Source organism: Arachis hypogaea, chromosome 15 (genome assembly GCF_003086295.3).
Source record: "Arachis hypogaea cultivar Tifrunner chromosome 15, arahy.Tifrunner.gnm2.J5K5, whole genome shotgun sequence".
Classification (NCBI taxonomy): domain Eukaryota; kingdom Viridiplantae; phylum Streptophyta; class Magnoliopsida; order Fabales; family Fabaceae; genus Arachis; species Arachis hypogaea.
In genome coordinates, this window is record NC_092050.1 from 45,449,294 (window position 1) to 45,467,577 (window position 18,284).

Below are 18,284 nucleotides of genomic sequence, written 5' to 3' on the forward strand. Positions count from 1 at the left end.
TGCACCTGACTGGACATTACCATTCGAACTAATGTGTAATGCCAGCGACCATGCCATTGGTGCAGTGTTGGGACAGAGGCATAACAAGCTTCTGCACATCATTTACTATGCTAGCCGTGTTTTAAATGATGCACAGAAGAATTACACAACCACAGAAAAAGAGTTACTTGCAGTGGTTTATGCCATTGACAAGTTTAGATCCTATTTAGTAGGTTCAAAAGTGATTGTGTATACTGACCATGCTGCTCTTAAATACCTACTTACAAAACAGGATTCAAAACCCAGGCTCATAAGATGGGTGTTGCTTCTGCAAGAGTTTGATATAGAAATAAGAGACAGAAAAGGGACAGAGAACCAGGTAGCTGATCACCTGTCCCGGATAGAACCAGTAGCAAGGGCATCCCACCCTCCTACTGAGATCTCTGAAACCTTTCCGGATGAGCAACTCTTCGCCATTCAGGAAGCACCATGGTTTGCAGACAGGAAAAGGAAGAAGCATGAAAGGCTACTCTCAATACAGAATCAAATAAAACCCCCACATTCAAACTCTAAGTTTGGTGTTGGAAGGCCACAACCAAACTCTAAGTTTGGTGTTAAGAGGCCATCATCATGCTCTGAGTATCTGTGAGGCTCCATGAGAGCTCACTGTCAAGCTACTGACATTAAAAAAGCGCTTATTGGGAGGCAACCCAATTTTACTTATCTATGTTAAATTTCTATTTTCCATTGTTATTTTATGATTTATGTAGGTTGATGGTCATGTGAAGTCACAAAAACAATTGAAAAAGCAAAAACAAACTGAAAAAAAGAATGAAAAACGGCACACCCTGGAGGAGAAGCCTACTGGCGTTTAAACGCCAGTAAAGGCAGTAGGATGGGCGTTAAACGCCCAGTCTGGCACCATTCTGGGCGTTTAACGCCAGAAATGGGCACCAGACTGGTGTTTAACGCCAGAAAAGGGCAAGAAGCTGGCGTTAAATGCCAGAAATGGGCAGCAACCTGGCGTTTAACGCCAGGATTGGCAGTAGAGGGCGTTTTGCACGCCTAATTGGTGCAGGGATGAGAAATCCTTGACACCTCAGGATCTGTGGACCCCACAGGATCCCCACCAACCTCAACTCACTCTCTCTCACTTCTTCACACCTTTTCATAATACTTTTCCCAAAATAACCTCTACCAATCACCTCCATTACTCCTCCAAAACCATCATACAAACCACCTACACCCCACCCACTCAAATACAAACCATCACTCCTTCATTTTCCACATCATAACCACCTAAAACCCCCCTTGGCCGAACAATTCACACACCCCCATCTCCCACATCTCTTCTTCTTTTCCTCCTTTCTTTATTCTTTTGCTCGAGGACGAGCAAACCTTTTAAGTTTGGTGTGAAAAAGCTCAGCTTTTTTGTTTTTCCATAACCATTTATGGCACCTAAGACCGGAGAAACCTATAGAAAGAGGAAAGGAAAGGCAATTGCTTCCACCTTCGAGTCATGGGAGATGGAGAGATTTATCTCAAAGGTCCATCAAGACCACTTCTATGAAGTTGTGGCCAAGACTACTCATTGAAGAGAACAAGCCCATCACTAAGAAAAGGATGGAGCAAACAAGAGAGCCCACTCATGGACCTCAACAAGAGCACGAGGAAATTCCTCATCATGAAATCCCTGGGATGGCTCAAGGGATGTATTTCCCTCCACAAAATTATTGGGAGCGAATTAACACCTCCCTAGGAGAATTAAGTTCCAATATGGGATAACTAAGGGTGGAGCACCAAGAGCATTCCATCCTCCTCCATGAAATTAGAGAAGACCAAAGAGTTATGAGAGAGGAGCAACAAAGGCAAGGAAGAGACATTGAGGAGCTCAAGCACTCCATAAGATCTTCAAAAGGAAGAACTAGCCGCCATCACTAAGGTGGATCCGTTCTTTAATTTCCTTGTTCTTTATTTTCTGTTTTTGAATTTTTATGCTTTATGTTTATTTATGTTTGTGTCTTATTACATAATCATTAATGTCTAAGTGTCTATGCCTTAAAGCTATGAAAATGAATCCATCACCTTTCTTAAATGAAAAATATTTTTAATTGAAAAAGAAAAAGAAGTGCATGAATTTCGAATTTTAAAACAGTTTAGTTATTTTGATGTGGTGGCAATACTATTGTTTCTCTGAATGAATGCTTGAACAGTGCATATTTTTGAATTTGATTGTTTATGAATGTTAAAATTATTGGCTCTTGAAAGGATGATGGGAAAAGGAGAAATGTTATCTTATGATCTGAAAAATTACAAAATTGATTCTTGAAGCAAGAAAAAGCAGTGAATAGAAAGCTTGCAGAAAAAAAAAAAGAGGCAAAAAAAAGAGAAAAGAAAAAGAAAGAAAAAGAAAAAGCAAGCAGAAAAAGCCAATAGCCCTTTAAACCAAAAGGCAAGGGTAAAATAAAAAAAGGATCCAAGGCTTTGAGCATCAGTGGATAGGAGGGCCCACAGAAATAAAATCCTGGCCTAAGCGGCTAAACCAAGCTGTCCCTACCCATGTGCTTGTGGCGTGAAGGTGTCAAGTGAAAACTTGAGACTGAGCGGTTAAAGTCGTGGTACAAAGCAAAAAGAGTGTGCTTAAGAGCTTTGGACACCTCTAATTAGGGACTCTAGCAAAGCTGAGTCACAATCTGAAAGGGTTCACCCAGTTATGTGTCTGTTGCATTTATGTATTCGGTGGTAATACTGGAAAACAAAATGCTTTGGGTCACGGACAAGACTCATAAAGTAGCTGTGTTCAAGAATCAACATACTTAACTAGGAGAATCAATAACACTATCTGGATTCTGAGTTCATATAGAAGCCAATCATTCTAAACTTCAAAGGATAAAGTGAGATGCCAAAACTGTTCAGAGGCAAAAAGCTAAAAGCCCCGCTCATCTAATTAATACTGATCTTCATAGATGTTTTTGGAATTCATTGTATATTCTCTTCTTTTTATCCTATTTAATTTTCAGTTGCTTGGGACAAGCAACAATTTAAGTTTGGTGTTGTGATGAGCGGATAATTTATACACTTTTTGGCACTGTTTTTAGTATGTTTTTAGAATATTTTAGTTAGTTTTTATTATATTTTTATTAGTTTTTATTTAAAATTCAATTTTCTGGACTTTACTATGAGTTTGTGTGTTTTTCTATGATTTCAGGTATTTTCTAGATAAAATTGAGGGACCTGAGCAAAAATCTGATTCAGAGGCTAAAAAAGGAATGCAGATGCTGTTGGATTCTGACCTCCTTGCACTCGAAGTAGATTTTCTGGATCTACAAAAGCCCAATTGGCACGCTCTCAAATGCGTTGGAAAGTAGACATCATGAGCTTTCCAGCAATATATAATAGTCCATACTTTGTCCGAGATTTAATGTCCCAAACAGGCGTTTCAAGTCAGCTCAAGAATTCTGGCGTTTAACTCCAGAACTAGCACAAAAGCTGGAGTTAAACGCCCAAACTGGCACAAAAGCTGGCGTTTAACTCCAAGAAAAGTCTCTACACATGAAAGCTTCAATGCTCAGCCCAAGCACACACCAAGTGGGCCCCAGAAGTGGATTTTTACACTAAACACCCTAGCTTACTCATTTTCTGTAACCCTAGGTCACCAGTTTACTATAAAAACTACTTTTAGTGATTCGTCTTGTACCTCATGACATTCTACACGTTTCATATTGTATCTTCTATGGCATGAGTCTCTAAACCCCGTTGTTGGGGGTGAGGAGCTCTGCTATTCTTCATGAATTAATGCAATTACTACTGTTTTCCATTCTATCACGCTTGCTTCTATTCTAAGATATTCATTCGCACTTCAACCTGATGAATGTGATGATCCGTGACACTCATCATCATTCTCACCTATGAACGCGTGCCTGACAACCACCTCCGTTCTACCTTAGATTGAATGCATATCTCTTAGCCTCATGATTCAGATCAGAGTCTTCGTGGTATAAGCTAGAACTATTGGCGGCCATTCCTGAGATCCAGAACGTCTAAACCTTGTCTGTGGTATTCTAAGTAGGATCTGGGAAGGGATGACTGTGACGAGCTTCAAACTCACGAGTGTTGGGCGTAGTGATAGACGCAAAAGGATCAATGGATCCTATTCTGACATGATCGAGAACCGACAGATGATTAGCCGTGCGGTGACAGCGCATTTGGAACGTTTTCACTGAGAGGACGGGAAGTAGCCATTGACAACGGTGATGCCCAACACAAAGCTTGCCATGGAAGGGGCCTTGCGTGCATGAAGAAGAAGATAGTAGGAAAGCAGAGATTCAGAAGACAAAGCATCTCCAAAGCCTCAACCTGTTCTTCATTACTGCATAACACGTATTTATTTCATGTTCTTTTACTTTTTACAATTAAATCTGAGAATTATTGATATCCTGACTAAGAGTTACAAGATAACCATAGCTTGCTTCAAGCCGACAATCTCCGTGGGATCGACCCTTACTCACATAAGGTATTACTTGGACGACCCAGTGCACTTGCTGGTTAGTTGTGCGGAGTTGCAAAAGTGTGATTGTAATTTCGTGCACTAGCACTCTAGTCGCTCAAGTGTATAGGGTCGATTCTCTCAATTCTTCCCTAATCATGTTTTCCAAGATTTGTTTTTCTTCTAACAATCAACATATATTTCATGCATGCATACAAGTATCATGAGGTCTTTTCTTTAGGTTGTAATGGGGCTAGGGTCAAGGTAATGATGCATATTTGGTCAAGTGGACTTGAAATTTGAATCTTTGATTACCTTAAACTTCCCACCTAACCTATATGGCAACCTATACAATTAAGTTCTAACCTAGCTACCCATTTTTCACTTTTTCACATACTCATGCATTCCTTTTCATTTCACAACACTTATGCATTGATTTTATTGAGCTTTACTTTGTTTTGGGGCATTTTGTCCCCTTTTTATTTCTTTCTTTTTATTTGTTTCTTTCTTTTTCTATTATTTTTTTTCTTTTCTTTTCCATATTGTTCTTTTTGTTTCTTTTTCTTTTTTCTTTTGCTTTTCTCATTTTTTTCTTTTTTTTCTTTCTTTTAAACTATATACAAGAACATCAATGCATAAGGTCTATACATTTTATCAATACATGAGCATGTACCAAATTCCCAATAATTTCAATAAAAATACAAAACTACCCTTTTATTCTCCCAATGTCCCAAGATTCCCACACTTGAATGATACACACACTCTAGCCTAAGCTAATCAAAGATCCAAGTAAGGATATTTATTGTTTTTCACTTTAAGGCTTATAGTGTGCTAAAATTAAGAACAAGTGGGTTAAGCGTAGGCTCAAAGTTGCTAACAATGGATGATAAAAAGTAAGGCTATTTGGGTAAGTGAGCTAAATGAAATAATGACCTCAATCATATAAATGCATGAATACACAAAATAATGGACATAAAGAATCAAATAAATCAAATATTACAATCATAGAAAGAGAATAATGCACACAAGAAGGAAAAATAAGTGGTTATAAGATGTAACCACACCATTAGGCTTAAATCTCACAAGCTTGTGTTCTTAGCTCAAAAATTATATTCCAAAATAAATTCTTCAAGCAAGTTCAACAAAAAATTTGTTCTTCAAATTGGTAAGGTGCCCTAAAACAGTCTCTTGGAAAAGAAATCATCACCCTAACCAAGTAGTCCTAATAGGAAAGAAGTGGTAAAAATATGTACAAATTCTAACGAACATGCAACCTATCATGTAATGCAATAACTATCTAACGAAGAAAATAAAAAAAAATTGGTGTTGAAAAGGAAATTGTTACCCATGGAGATCGGTCGAACAACCTCCCCACGCTTGAAGATTGCACCGTCCTCGGTGCATGCAAAGAAGAGCAAGGCGGATGGGTTGCTACAATTGATGAGCTTCTTCGAAAGGTTGTGCAGATGACTTATTCGTTGCCCCATCTCGAAACTTTTCCTTTTCCTCCTTTCTTGGTGGCCAACCTAAAGGGAGAGAAAAAGAAAGAAAATTAAGCCTATAACAAAGATATCAAAGCAAAGAGAACATAGGCGGGGGCGAATGCCAAATAAGGGTAAGGTTCTCACTACGTGGTAGCTACAACATGTGAGTGAGAAAACAATATAGGCAAAGGGCATATGAACTAACACTTGATGCAAGAGTAAAATCAAAGCATGAAGAACATATTGAGCATCAAGTTCAAATAAGAAAGAATGGGTCATGAAAAACAAAATTAGCTCATTTCAATGCACAAAGACACAAGAGTCATACAAGATTAAGCATTGATTTAAAAGTTTCATCACTCAACAATATCAAACAAGTCAAGAGGCACCAAAAAAATTCAAGAAATTCTCAACGATTGAGTAGGAAAATTCAACACCATTATTAAAATAAGAAACTAAAAAAAAGAAAATTACAACAAGCTATAAAATCAAAATTAAAATGCAATGAAAGAAAGCAAGCAAATGCAATAAAAGAAAATGGAAGAAAAAATTTTTTTTTTTAGAATTGTATTTATTTATTTATTATTTTTTTTTAATTTTTTTTCAAGAGAGGAAGAAGAAAGGTAGAAAGAAAGAAGAAGAAAAGAAGAAAGAAGAAGAAAGGAGAAAGGAGAAAGGAGAAAAAACATGGTGCAAATCCATGCGTACGCACGCACGGCGCGCGTCGATGGTTTTTTTTTTTTTTGAGAGTGACGCGTACATGACGCGCGAGTGGTTTTGTGCCAAAGGCACAATGCGCGCGCAGCGTTTGCACAACTCTCGGGTGTTTGGCTTGGGGGTGGAATTTTTCAATCCACGCGTATGCGTACATGGCGCGTGCGCGCGGATAGGCGAAAATGCTTGATGCACGCGTACGCGCGCAGTGCGCGTACGTGCGGATGGCGCTCTTTTTTTTTTTGAAAATTTTTCTATGTTTTTGCACCAATCCAAGCATTCCAAACCTCCAAACAACTACCAAAACACCATAAAATCTTATTTAACATACTAAACTACCAAACAAACTCAACAAATCAATCAAAACATGAAATTAAACTATTTTAACCAATATGTGCAAAAAAGAAAAAAAAAGAAAGATTTTACCATGGTGGGGTGTCTCCCACCTAGCACTTTTGTTTATTGTCCTTAAGTTCGACTTATGGGGAGCTCCTCTCAAGGTGGCTTGTGCTTGAAACTATCCTTGAACATCCACCAATGCTTGAATCTCCAATAAGCTCCATTCTTCAATTTTAATATCTTCAAGCTTGGATGGAGTTCTTCACAAACCATGGGCTCCCAAATTTGATTTTCCTTGTGGGGTCCGGGATCCCACACTTTGTTTTGACACCCGTCCTTGAATTGGTCATCATTATTCTATCCGGGTGGCATGGCCTTGGAATTCTCAAAGACGCTTCCAAACAACTTCCTAGACCCATGCAATTTGGTTCTCCACCAATCATTACTATACAACTTTAAGCATGCAACCATCATGAACTTAGAGTGATGTTTCCAACCACTACACAACTCTCGTCTACTTTTAACTCCACAAAGAGCTCTAAGTTGACCATCATTTTCAATTAAACCATATTCAAGTGAGAAAGTAAAGCTTAGGGATAAGAATTTTACCCACTTGAATGTTGTGTTGGATGGTGACTTGGGGAGGGAGACCTCCCTACACTTAGACAATGCGAGGTCTACGTTTTTAGGCTCTTCTTTAGTTGTTTCCACCTTTTCGCAAGCTTTTTCAATTTCAACCTTTTTCCTTTGGTAGCTCTCTTCCGATTTACTCTCTTCTTCATTTCTCACCAAGGATATGGGAGGTTGTGCACATTCTTCTATAATTTAAACTTCATGTCCAATGGAAAAGGATTCAATTGTAGATAGAAATTCATCCATGATTGACTCCATCTCTTGATAAACCTCTTCCAAGTCTCCAACGACGATATGCCTTAGAGGTTGCACACCCTCTTCAACATCAATATCAAGCTTCTTGGAAGAGTGCTCCATGATGCTATATTCCCTTGGACTTTCAACATCTCCTAAATCTTCAACCACTTCTTCCTTTTCTTCAATGATCATAGGCTCCTCCAATTGTTCTAACACAAAGTGACATCCCTCATTACCCTCCAGAGTTTCCAATCTCTCCTTCATGCTATGATCTTTAATTGATTCTTCACATGTGATTATGGAAGCACCTTGAGTGTTCAAGCATTGGTAGGCTAAAGTATGCACTACCTTGGTCAAGTTAGTCACAAATTCTAGGGTGTTCCTTTGCATATCCGCTTGTCCTTGAAGTAGCAAGGTGATAGAATCATCTATTGGGGCTTGGGATGGATAAGAGGGTTGATCATTTTAGAGAGAAATTTCATATTAGGAAGGTGGTTCTTCTTGGTAAGGGTATGGAGATGGTGTGCATTGAGGTGGTTCTTCATAGTAGTCATGATAAGGTTGTGGTGGTTCTAAAAGTTCTTGCTCATAATGGTCATAAGAGTATGGTATGGGTGATTAGTCATATGGTGGATATGGATCATCGGAAGGTGTTTGGTATGGAAAGGATTGTGAGTATGGTTGAGGTTCATGTTGAGGATAAGAATCATAGGCATATGATGGTGGTAATTGATTGTCATAAAAAGATTCACCATAGCCATTGAATTGACATGCATTAGGATGGTGATTATACCTATAAGTATCCGGAGGTTGTTGCCAATAGGAGTGATCAATTCCTTGAGGCTTCTCCCATCTTTGTTGGTTCCATCCATAATGAGTGTCATCATTGAAGTTCACATTTTCTACAACACAATTAGAACCAAACTCATAGCCAAAGTGAGAATTCATAGTGAAAAGAGAAAATAAGAAACAAAAGCTAATAGGAAATAATGAAACAAAGTCCTAAAATTAGCAAAAACTAACAAGCAATCCAAAAAATCAAGCTATTCACAATATTTACATATATACAATAACCAATAACATAACACCATTGCAATTCCCCGACAACGGTGCCATTTTGATGATTGGACTTTTGTACAGTTTAGAATTCACAATAAATTCTCGTTGCAATATAGTTTCTAAACCAACAATAGTCCTTTCATACAAAAATTGTGTTTGTCACTAGTACAAACCCCTAAATTTATAAATCGAAGTATTGAACCTCGGGTCGTTCTCCCTAGGAATTGTAACAAAGTGTCTTGTTATTGGTTATGGAGTATGTTTTGGGGTTTTTGATAAGAGACATGAAAAGTAAATGGAAAAAAAAATAAACTAACAACTAAAGAGGTCTTGGCAAAGGTTGGTGGTCAAGGATCTCCATCCTAATCACTAACCACAACATGAGAATTGGCAAGGACCAACCCCACTAAGTCATCCCCTAACTAATAGTAAAGGAAAATCAAGTGAGCTATGTCAATCCAAGACCATAAGTCCTAGTTCTCCACTAAATCAATTAGTGAGATCTAGCGTTAATGGCTCCCAATCGTTAATCACTTGGACATTAGCAACTCAAGAGTTCCTAAGTTACCTTCCCAAGCCAAGAGCATAAAATTCTACTCTAAAATCCAACTAAGCATTTTATCAAATACTTAGAAGGCATAAAAGGAAAGCATAGTAAAATAGCAAGGAAAGTAAATCTACACTACTCAATTGTAAGGAATTAAACAACAACAAATCAAATCAATAATAAAGGAACATGAATCATAAATTGCATTAAAAGAAAATAGAAGAACAAAATTGCATCAACATAAAAGTAGAGAATTACAAGAATGAAATACAAAATTAAAGAGAGGAAGAGTAGAGGAACAAGAATTGATAGAGGAAAAGTAAATCAAAGCATGAATTAAACCTAGATCTAAGAAATCCTAATCTAGATCTAAAACCTAATCCTAATCATAGAGAGAAGTGAGAGCTTCTCTCTCTAGAAACTAACTAAATAATGATAAAACTAAAATAAAACTCAACTAATGACTAGATGTGTCATCCTCCTGCAATTCTTGAGTCAAATAGCATCAGAAATGAGTTGGATTGGGCCCACAAGGCTTTAGAATTCACTGGCCACGTATTGCTTTAAGTGGAACATATGGCAGCAACGACACGTGCATGTACTATGCGTGTACGCGTCACCATACGTGAAGCAACTATGGCAAATATTATATTTTTTTGAAGCTACGGATGTTAGCTTTCCAACGCAACTGGAACCGCATCATTTGGACCTTTGTAGCTCAAGTTATGGTCGATTAAGTGCGAAGATGTCGGCTTGACAGCTTTTGCGATTCCTTCATTTCTTCATGAGTTCTCCATTTTTACATGCTTTTCCTTCATTCCCTTGATCCAATCTTTGTCTCCTAAATCTGAAATCACTTAACAAATATATCAAGGCATCTAATGGAATCAAGGTGAATTAAATTTAGGTATTTCAAGACCTCAAAAGCATGTTTTCACTTTTAAGCACAATTAAAGGAGAATTTACAAAACCATACTATTTCATTGAATAAATGTGAGGAAAGGTTATCAAAATGCTCTAAATTCAACACAAGATAAACCCTACAAATGGGGTTTATCAATCCTACCCTTTCAATTACCTTTGTTTGCCACTTTGAGCCTTTTAATCCCTTTTGTTCTATATTTTACCACATCACTAGTCTTAAGTGGAAAAACAATTAATTACCCCAAGTGAATCTTTGGTTAGCTTAAGTTAGAGATTGTGTATCAATCAAGTGTGGGAAACTGTGGGAACTTGGGTAGATGAAAGTGTACAATGTTTCATTGACAAAATATCGGGAATTTTGGTACCTACTCATGAAAGACCAGAAAAATAAAAAAAAATCCATGTACCATATGTTATGTTTGCTTTTATATTTTTAATAAAAAAAAAACTATTCAAATGAATAAATAACTAAGGGGATAAAATTACCCCAATGTTAAGTTTAATAAAAGATCAATGCATATGTGATAAAATTAAAGAAATATTTGGTACATGAGTATGTGATACAAAAGTGGGAATTATGGGTAGCTAGGCATGATTTTAGAGTTACATAGAGTGGTGTGTGTGTTAGGTGAAAGCTTAGGTTAGTCAAATATTCATATTATAGCTCACTTGGTCATACATATATCTTCACCCTTACCTTAGCCCCATTACAACCTTGAAAAGACCTCATGATGTTTGCATTGGTATACTAAATTTTTGTTGATTGGTTAGATGAAGAACAAAGTCTAGAAAGCATGACTAGAGAAGAGTAGAGTGAATTAACCCTAGACACTTGAGCGATTAGAGTGCATATACACTACCAGTGAGGGTTCAATGCTTGATTCTATGTTCCCTTCTTTCATGAGCTATCTTCTTACAAGTTTACTTGTCTTTTATTGTGTGATTTGAATTAGAGAAATCTAACTTATGTTTTTCTTGGAGAATTTATTTACTTTTAAACCAAGTAGGAAAGAGCATTTTGCATTTAGTTGCATTCATATAGATAGGTTGCATTTCATAAGTTTTACCATTCCTCTTCACTCTCTTATAGCCTCTCTTGAGCTTAGCATGAGGACATACTAATGTTTAAGTGTAGGGAGATTGATAAACTACTATTTTATGGTTTATCTTGTGCTAATTTGAGTAGGGCTGCACATGGATCGGATAATATCCGCATATCCGCGGTAATTATCCGCATCCGATCCGAATTTTGCGGATATTATCCGATCCGCAGAGCCATATGATCGGATTGGATCGGATCGGATCCGCACTATGGTAGGATCGGATTGCGGATTCGGCAGTGATATCCACGGATCTGATCCGCAAATCCGCATATCCGCACATCACATATAAATAGCATAGTTTAAGAAAGTAAACCTTAGTGTGATATGAATTTTAGTGTGTTATTTTATGAATTTTATGATATTTTATTTTTAATTTTTTATGTTGTACTTTAACTTAGAATAATTAAACTTAAATCTTGTATTATTCTTTTGTTTTTGTTATTCAAGAGAACTATTATTGATAATATTTTAGGAGTAAATAGGCTTAAACAGATAAAAAATGAATTTTCTAGATTTTTTTTTGTAAAACCAGCCAAACAGAATCTTAAAATAATTTTTTTGAATTATGCGAATATATCCGATATCCGATCCGATCCGGCCTAAAAAAATGCGGATATCATATCCGATCCGATCCGATGAGTGCAGTGCGGATCGGATATAATTGTAGGCTATATCCGATCCGATCCGATCTATGTGGAGCACTAAATTTGAGTGGTTTTTATCAACTCTCTGCTCACTTATTCATATAATTTGCATGTTTTACATTTTCCTTCTTAATTATATGCTATGATTGAAAACATGCTTCTTTGACCTTAAATTACTAATTTTAATCCTCTTTTATTACCATTCGATGTCTTGATATGTGTGTTAAGTGATTTCAGGATTTATAGGGCAGGAATGGCTTAGAGGATGGAAAGGAAGCATGCAAAAGTGGAAGGAATACAAGAAGTTGAAGGAATTGCTAAGCTGTCCAGCCTGACCTCTTCATACTTAACTGACCATAACTTGAGCTACAGAGGTCCAAATGAGGCGGTTTTAGTTACATTGGAAAGCTAACATCAGGGGCTTCAAAATGATATATAATTTACCATAGTTTCTCTGAATATAATCGGCGCGCATGCGTACATCATGCGCACGCATGCATCTGCGAAAATTTAGCGTATCAGAATTCGCCCCCAGCGATTTCTGGGCTGTTTTTGACTCAGTTCTCGGCTCAGAAAACACAGATTAGAGGCTGCAGAGTGGAGAAATTAGGGGACACTTCTCATTATTCACAATTTAGGATTTAGATGTAGTTTCTAGAGAGAGAGGCTCTCTACTCTCTCTAGGTTTTAGGATTTCTCTTAGTTTTAGGTTTATTTCTTCTCAATTATAGGTTCAATGTTCCTTTAATTTAGTTTCTCTTATACTTTTATTTGTTCTAGTACTTTGGTTTATCTATTTCTCTTGTTGATTCTCTTCTTTTCCAATTTGGTTTATGACCTTCCAATGTTAGATTTGATTTTATATTTAATGCAATTTGAGGTATTTCAAATTTATGATTGTTTTTATGTCATTGATTCTTGCAATCGTTGGTTTTAGATTTTACATTCCCTATTAGTTTCCTACATTTTTATGTTATGCCTTTCAAGTGTTTGATAAAATGCTTGGGAGGGTTTTAATTAGCTTTTTATGAGTCTTGGCTATGGTAGAGCAATTGGAGACTCTTGAGTTATCAAACTCCTTTGCTGATTGATAATTGAAAGTTGCTGGTTGATTTGGATCCCTCTAAAGCTAATCTTTCCATAGGAGTTGACTAGGACTTGAGAAATCAAATTGATTAGTCCACTTGACTTTCCTTTATTTAGTAAGGGTTAACTAAGTGGGAGCAATGAACAATTCTCATCACAATTGATAAGGATAACTAGGATAGGACATCTGATTCTCATACCTTGCCAAGAGTTTTTCTTAATTATCAATTTACTTTCTTGCAATTTATTTTTCTTGTTCCTTATTCAAAAACCCAAAAAGATAATTTTCCCATAACCAATAATAAATACACCTCCCTGCAATTCCATGAGAGACGACCCGAGGTTTAAATATTTCGATTATTATTTTTATTGAGTTTACTTTAGTGACAAACAAGTTTTTGTACGAAAGGATTATTGTTGGTTTAAAAACTATACTTACAACGTGATTACTTTTGTGAATTCTTTACTAGAAAAAGTCCATTCGTCAGGGAGTGTTTGTAATTTTTTTTGTAATGTTTTAGGGTTTTTGGGTAAAGTTTATTCCTCTAGCTATATTTTTGTAGTTAATCTTTATGTTTCTAATAATTTCTATGTTTATTTTATATGTTTCCAATGTTTCTATATAATTTTATGTTTTAGAAAATTTAGTTGACGTGTCTGAGAATGTTAATCAGAGTTCAAATTTTATTTTGTCGGGTATAATAATATCTTTGACTATTTTATCCCTGTCCAATTTTGTTTTTGTTAAATTATATTTTAAGTTCTTTTGATTTATATCTAATAACACATTCGTTTATTGATTTATTATTATTTTTTTACATTGCTATACTTAAAAGGTTTACTTTAACTATTACTAACATAGAGAATTCCTAATTAAACATATCACCAGACTTCTGTTTTGGTCTCTTTTTAATTTGATACCCCAATTAATATTTGTAAGACAAAAAAATGATATAATAATTCTAAATGTCATTTAAAATAATTATAATAATTCTAAATAGTGACAAAAAGTTACTAACTTAGCTAACATAATCTTGAAATTGTTTAGTTCTTGTTTTTTACATGCCTGAAAGTGATTAATATAGTTAATAATTCATTCAACCCGAACAATTACTGAATGTAATTAAATTAGCTAGCGTAAGCCTGACCAGTTGCTACATGTGGCTGAAATAATTAATCCCATGATAAATTTGTTTAGAGAATCATTTAGATCACTACACGGGTTTAACTTATATACTTATTTCAAATGTACACAAGTACCAGAGGTTATTAAACTGTTTAATTAGCGTTTATTCTTATCGTGGAGAATATGGAAAGTTTCTTGGTTATGTGGTTGGATCCAGGTAATTAGTTAATTAATTAACTTTTCTAGCTAAATATTACAGGAGGGGTATTTGTTGAAACTTTTCTAATTTGATTTCCTAATCAATATTTGTATATTAAAAAAAATTTAATTACTCTATCAGTCTCTATAATTTTTCGAAATTTTCTATTAGGTCCATATCTTTTTTTTTCTTTCAATTCTGTCCCTGAACCAATTTTTTTTTTAATTTTTCAATTAGCCCCTCTTAACAGTGATTCGCTTAACTGTATAGGGAGCTGATTACAACAAGAAAATTTGGTAGAGGGATTCAATTAAAAGAAAAACAAAGCCTAGGGACCCAATTAAAAAAAGAAGGTTCAAGGACTCAATTAATATATATATATATATATATATATATATATAGGCACGTATTTAAAAATTTTGTGAAATTCTATGGACCAATAAAGTCATTAAAGCCTAAAAAAAATAGAAAATGATTCTAATAGTCATTTACATGATTTAATTCGAACCTAGACAATTACTATGAGTGATTAAAATAATGAAACAAAGCCTATTCTAACATTAAAAAATATCAAAATGTTCCTGAATGTGCATTAACCTTTGTTTATATTTAAATCAATGGTTAATTCACATTGGTTTTTATAGTTTATTATACTTTTAATGTTCAATTTGCATGCTGATTATTAAATAATTCATTAATTGATTTCTTATTTGATCATTTTTTTTATTTTTGGTTGTCAAATACATATTTATATAAATTTGTCTTATTTTAAATCAAAATGGATGATTTAGACCAATCAGAAATATATGATCCTTCGATAAATTCATTCAGTCAAGTTGGTTCCGTTATTGATCATCCTCTCTTCTTGCAAAGTGAGATACAAGGTATGCTCTCTTTCTTAAATCATCTATTATTCAAGAATAGTCAAATAGAATTGTTATTTAGTTAATGCTAAAAAATTTTATTGTGCTTCTGTGATAAGGTATTATTCAGTCAGAGTAAAATAGAAGTACTATTTTGGCATATATTTTTTGGACACAATTTAAAGGAGTAAAGTATTTATATATATTATATTTGTATGCTAATGGTTTATTCATTTTATGTCGAATCTATTTCATGTCATATAATTGAGATGAAATTTTTTTATTGTTATGCATTTTTTTCCCTTTATCTTTACCAGGTTGTCTTGATGTTGGTGATCCTAACTATGAATGTTCAATCTGTGGGGCGTATTTCTGGTTATTAAAACGTGTTGAAAGAGAATCTACAGTTAATCATCCTGTGTTTACTATTTGTTGCTTAAAAGGAAAAATTCAATTACCTTATCTCCAAAAGCCCCCAGATCTATTATATAATTTGATTAACGGACACGATAGCAAGAGTTTATACTTCCAAAAGAATATTCGATCTTATAACAGTATGTTTGCTTTCACGTCTCTTGGTGGTAAGGTATTGGATTCAATCAATGATGAGAGTGGTCCACCGCAGTTTATAATAACTGGTCAAAATTATCATCGGATTGGAAGTTTGCTCCCAGATGCTGGTCAGAAGCCTAAATTTGCGCAATTATATATATATATATATATATATATATATATATATATATATATATATATATATATATATATATATATATATATATATATATACGACACTCAGCATGAGATAACATATAGGCAAGGAATCTTTGGTTATGTGTGTTTGAAATTTTGTTGTCGAGTTTTTTTATTATATTTTTCCTGATATTTTAATGTTTTCTGTATTGAAGAAAATGTTTATAGCTGGCATTGCATAGTTATTCCATGTTTTATTCCCCTTATAATATGTTATTAATCATTTTTAACTAATGATGATGTATCAAATGATATGATAATGGTATTCTGTGTGGTTCTTAAATATATTTTTGTGTTTAATGCATGTTTGTTTTAGGCAAACATCTGAGATAGATAAAGAATTGATAACTGAGTTGTTGCAAATGATCGATACTTATAATGTTATAGCACAATCATTTCGAAGAGTCAGAGAATTTTATAAATGTCATCCATCTGAGATTTTTTCTTTGAAGTTGTATTCGCAAAGGACAGTTGATTGAAGAACTTACAGTGCTCCCTCTTGTGATGAAGTTGCTGCTTTGGTTGTTGAAGATTTTGATTCGTCGGATCATGGTCGTGACATTATTGTTCGATCTACTGCTGGTCAGTTGCAACGTATCTATGAAACTCATGCTCTGTATTGGCCCTTACAGTATCCGTTGTTGTTTCCATATGGCGAGGATGGTTACCATTTGAATATTCCTAATCGAGGTCAATAACATGGATATGTTCCCGGAAGGAGAACAAGGGTTTCTCTCAGGGAATTTATCTATTTTTGTCTGCAGATTAGGGAGCACGAAGATGGAATTATTCACAAGTATAGGCGATTATTTCAACAATTTGTTGTTGATTGTTTCACAATGATTGAGTCCCAAAGGTTGTATGAGATTAGAAAGAAGAAAAGTACAATTAGAGGAGAAGCCCTTTAAGGAATAGAGGAGGCTATGCGTCGTGGTGATGACGAAGCTTCTTCAATTGAGACACGAGTCATTTTGCCTTCTTCCTTCACTGGTGGTCGACGTTATATGTTTAACCATTGTCAAGATGCCATGGTAATTTGTAAACATTTGAGCTATCCAGATTTATTCCTTACTATTACGTGTAATCCAAATTGGCCTGAATTTCAGCAATTCACAGAGTGAAAGCGAATTCCTATCGCTGATCGTCCTGATATCTCTTGTCGTGTCTTTCATGCTAAGTTGAAATGCCTCCTAAGTGATCTTAAGGAAGGTGTGTTTTTTGGACCACTTAATGCAGGTATGTTATTTCTCACTTAGCATTTCAATTTCTGTCGATTGTCTTGAGACATATATTTGTTTGGCTTCTTTAAGATGTTTTTGTATTTTTTAGGTATGTATACTATCGAGTTCCAAAAGAGAGGTCTACCACATATACACATGTTATTTTGGCTTAACGGGGAAAGCAACTTACAAAGTGTTGAAATTGTTGATGAATTGATTTGTGCCGAGCTACCTAATCCCCACAAATTTCCAGCTCTTTATAATGTCGTCACCAAGTACATGATCCATGGGCCCTGCGGTAGACTTAGACCGAGTTGTCCTTGCATAAAAGATGGTAAGTGCTCAAAATTTTATCCGAAAAGATTTGTTGACCAAACGAGGTTTGATGAAGATGGCTATCCAATATATAGATGTCGTAATATGGGTGTTACAGTGAAAATCAACGATGTTGATATTGACAACAGATTTGTTGTGCTCTATAATCCACTACTGTTAATGAAATATCAAGCTCACATAAATCTTAAATTCTGTAACAAGTCAAACGTCATTAAGTATCTTTTTAAGTATGTCAATAAAGGTCTGGATTGGGTAACTGCAACTGTTGGAGAAACATATCAGGTTGGTCATGCAGATAATGGGGTACTATTTTAGATTGACAAACTCTCCATTTAATATTTAAACTTGAATTTATTAAACATGTGTGTTGGTTTTCGTAATCTGGTTTGTTAATCATTATTCTATAGTATATCATTGTTTTTAAAATTTTACAGGATGGTCATTACTTCGTTATTAGGACAATTAAGGAAGTTATAGATGAACCAGATTGGTGGTACTACTCATGTGTATGTGGTCATGCCGTTGTTGAGCATGAAGATCTCTACCTTTGTAATG